Here is a 5,015-nt window from a genome sequence, read left to right on the forward strand (position 1 = left end):
GCTTCCTTGGGATTATTCCTTTATGCATCTTGTTATGAAGTTATGCTTATAGGAATGTTGAGAATTGCCTTCTAGAATACTAGTTTCAATTTTGTTAAAAGATGTTGTACTATGATAATTACCTTTGTATGAGTGACAATACAATTAAAATGATGAAGTTCCTTTTGTAAAAGAATAGTATTAAAGTCTTCTTAAGAAATTTTGGGTAAATCAAACACAACCTATTGATTAAAGTTCAAACCAATGATTAGATTCTTATCAAGACTCGTATCCTATTAAGTAAAATCATTGGCATTTCATTTTATCTTAAATAGAATACTTATTTTATGATTGGCATGATGGGAGAAGAATGATTTTCTTCTTCTATCTTTTTTTTTTTTTGTTTTTTCTATCATAGAGGTGTTTGTTTATTGGCAATAGAAATTGATGTCATTGAATGTATACTTGAAATGGAAGTATCTATTTATTGAATGTCATTATTTGGATCATATACATTGAAGTAGGTCTGCATCATTGATATCGCCACCATAGACTAGCATATTGAAAACTTGTATGAATTGTAGAGAAAACTTGTTCTTTTATTTGAAACAATCAAGATATTGTGTTCCAGTTTAAAAGAGGACTATTGGGTAAATTGTTTGGGAATTGAACTCCATTGTTACTCTGTGATTGAATATAGAGTTAGAACATTAATGGAATAATGGAAATGATTGGCTATTAGGAAACATTAAAAAAAACTATATACATATGAGGAATATGATCTATATGATTGGTGAGTGAATAGAACGTTTCCTTTCCATTAGTTTCTTTCTATGGACAATGAATGTTACATATGGTATTAGAGAAAATGTCATCATGTTTTTTTAGAGATGAAAAAGCCTATGTTCTTACAAATAAAGATTATATGTGTCTCCATCTCTATAATTTCATTGTGTCAAACTATTTTTTGGAATACAAAATTTAAGGGAAGATAGACATGAGTTACCTTATTTCTACTACATTCATGACTATTTTCTATATAAAGAGAATTTTTTATGTGAGATGCAATTGGTAACTTATCATTTCCCTAAATTCTCTATAACGATGGTTCATTTGGATAAACGTAATTCTCCTTGCTCCATGAGTAATTGCATATGATGAAATAGAATTTGATTCTTGTTATGCTTCTTGTGCATGGAAAGGGTATTGATTTAGTTTCTTTAAAATGCACCTTGTGTAACTATGTCATATGAGATGAGCATTGATTGTGGCAGACTTCTTGGAAACTTTCTTGATAATGAGCATGACTTTTATTATAAAGAGAGTAGATATACATATATAGTTTTCTTTGGTTGAACACAATTCCATTACTTCTCTTGGTTTTACTTGGTTAGTCTTCTTCATTGTCGAGTTGGGTATCTTTCATGTCAGGAAAGATTTTGGAAAATTTTAATAGCTTTGTGGTAGGGTGGCAAAGCACTCCTACAATATTCTCACCCTTGTGTTCTTAGATGAGATCTAGAGCTCATTTCAACTCAGTTGTCACAGTCAGACATATCTAGTATTGTTAATCTAGTAACAAAATTATGGTTTTTGTTAGATTTTAGAATATATGTATATGTATCATTTTTGTTAAATTTAATGATAGTTAATCAAATAATGTTGACTGGTCAATATTCAAAAGACTTTGACTCTCATTAAATTTTGTGCATCGTATGGAGATTGTTGATGTGGCATTGGTTTTGCAGGGGCAGTCTTTACAGATGGTATCAAAGCTCTTGGTTCCACACTTGGGCCTTGAGTTCACTATGCTAGACACACTATTGTAAGTTAACTAGTTTACTTTGTGTTGTATGAGTTGATGACATGGGTTTCATGTTGTGTCTGGGTTGTGATTACTTTTTATAGAGAATAATATGATGCTCCTTATGCATGTCATGATTTCGAGTTAAAACTACATTCCTTTAAAGATTGTCAAATAGAAATTTTATGGAATGATTGGTAATTATCCTATCTCTTATGGTTATGATTATATTTTGATTTAAATTATGTGGTGATATAATATGCATATCTCTATATTATATCTAAAGTATTTGTTTATTGCAAGTTGATGCAAGAAGACTGTAACATTTTGTTAATTGTTGAGATAGTCAAATGATGGTTGACTTTTGCACTAGGCTATGAGTGCCTACCAAATGAAGGTTTTTCTTGTGATAGCAATGAAAATATCTTTTTATTGTGTAAATGACATGTGATGCACATGTGGTGCAAGAATTTATTCTTATTTTATACAAGATTCATGAGGTTCATTGAGTAACCTAATATGATAAGTAGGAAGAACAAGGATTTCATTTTCATGTTCTATTATGAATTTATAAATATTTGATTATCAAGATCAATTACATGTGATGCATGTGAAGTTTGGTTTTGTTCTTAACAACCTTTGGATGCAAGGTATCGTTAAACATATACTCCCTCTTGGTGACTAGTGGAAGTCATTGTGCTTTAAGTGAATTGGGTTTTCATTTTATTATGTTTAGTTTCATGAACTTGGATGTGATGAAGGACTAGTTTGAAATTTTATGTTCTTTGTGATGACCGAGCCACCAATTTTGTGACCTATTTACTAGGACTTTTGTTCAATTTTATTTTTGGTTTTGTACCTCCTTTTTGGACTTTGACTTGAGAATTATAAATCTTATTTTCAAGACTTCTTTGATCCTAAGGTGGCTAGTGTGTGTGTATTTTTGATGATACTAGTTCTATGATTTCAAAGAAATGTCATATATGATGCTCATTGTGGATCAATGATAGGATGTATAAGGGAGTAGATTGTGAAGAACATATCATTCTTCCTTTTGCATTTTTGTTTTATTTTGGAAAGCTTACCTTCCAATGTGGGTGCCAAATGTGGACAAACAAGGAAGGGTAGAAGTGATGCTTTCATTTTCCACTCTACCTACTAGTGTAATAATAGCACTAAAAAAATTCTTTGACCAAAGCTATGTTGCATTGTTTCATCTCCCTACCACATCCATGATTATGGCTACTTAGACATATGTGGGAAGTAATATGTTTCACGGTTGCACCAGATACCTCATGTCTTTGGTACTGTATGAGCATTCCATAGTTGAGAATTCCACGTGTTAAGTAGGATTCCAAGTAAGTACCTTTTGTATTACTAGGGCATTTTTCGGGTTGGGTAATTCTATGAGCTAGGTAGGATCCCAAGGAAATGCTTATTGGTAATATTTGGGCATTATAGGGTTGGGTATTCTATGAATTAGGTAGGATCCCAAGGAAGTGTAAGGCTTAAGGGTTGGGCAAGAAAATGCATCAACCATATTTTATGTGATGATTGAATGGCGTGAAGGCCATACATCACAGCTTGTGCTTATATGTTGGTTAAGCACACTATGGTGACAAGATGGGCTTGAGGGCCTAAGGTCACTAAATTGATAAAAATTGGATTGACTAATCCTTACAGATGATTGGCGAGCATACCTAGATGGTTTATTTAATGGTGTTGATCATTGGTAGATGATATTGAATTTGTATGATGTGCTTGTTGTTCCATGTCCGACATGTAGGTCAACATTTTGTATAATGCCCATTGAGGTATGATGCTTTAAATTATACCTTGTGTATTTATTAAATCATGCATTTTGATGGATGGATGACATGTAGGTCAACATCCTTGGATAATGTCATGTGTTACATTCTTAAATGGATAATTATTTGTCAATCCTTGATTATTGTGATTGAAATAGTTGTTAACTATTCAACTAGGATTTTTCTTTTTCATTTGTGTTCTGGCAATTGATAATGTGGCAATTGCTCAGTAGGACATGGTTTTCACATATGATAGAATAAAGTTTGACATGTAGGTCAACTTCTTCTGATATTTTCATTTATGGCATAGTCATGTGATGATATGTTGTGTTCAACAATTTGGTCGATAATTGGTTATGAAATGTAATATGTATTGCTCCTATCATTTCAACATGTAAGTTGGAAAGTAGAATAAAGTTGCAAAATTAATTGGAAGATATTGTATCTACCTATTGATTCAACTATAGATGATTTTTGATTAACTTGACTTGACTTTTTGGCCTATGTAGCAAGCATATGAAAATATGGTCTTCCTATGAGAATGCAAATGAGTATGTATAGATCCCTCTTTTATCTACTTTCATAATATTTTTGCATTGGTGTTATGTATATGTGATGATCCACCATGCATGTGACTTCTACTTTAAAGAAAGTTGTTGACTCATTTTATTTAGTCAACTTGTTCAATGAATGACAATCAACGATTTGGTCTTCTTGAGTTATTTGTTTGACTCCTAGTCGATATGTTGTTTGACATAGACTTACCTATTATGCACCCAACTTAGACCCTTTGGTTGTCATGTGTGTTTGGGATTTAATTTGATTATCTATTGATGTAGAACTTTGGGTCAATGTTGTTTGACATATTTGATGTGGCATTTTGTTATCCATCTTCTTATCATATTAGTTAAATACATGCTACTAATTTTGAGCTAAATGGTTCCTTTTGAGGTAAAATGTCAACTTTCACAAGCATTTAGATGCATAATGATGATTAAATGTTAATGAGTACATTGATGATAATATATTTCATGTAGAGCAATAGTTTATGGAAGAGATTCATGAAAAATTGATGTCTTTAATATATTTCATGACAAATCAAATGATGATGAATTAGATGTAATGAGATTCCATTGCCTGACTATGTTCATCGACATTGACATAATGATGTGGACACTTACTCATTTAGCAAACACCACATGTTAGATCGTACATATGGTTGATTATTTTTGTTACTCTTTATCATGGTGTGATTAAAGATGAGTTTAAGGAAAAGCATTGACTTTTGATGTTTATAGATGAATACTTCTATTTTTGAGCTACTGACATTGGAATGAGTTAAAGGTATTGTGAGTGTATATATATATAAATATGATAGGAAGTGGATATGAAGTACCTAATAGTGGGGCCAAATCCAGGTGATA

The sequence above is a fragment of the Cupressus sempervirens genome, chromosome 1 (genome assembly GCF_028749045.1).
Source record: "Cupressus sempervirens isolate cs-2001-9-10 chromosome 1, ASM2874904v1, whole genome shotgun sequence".
Lineage (NCBI taxonomy): Eukaryota > Viridiplantae > Streptophyta > Pinopsida > Cupressales > Cupressaceae > Cupressus > Cupressus sempervirens.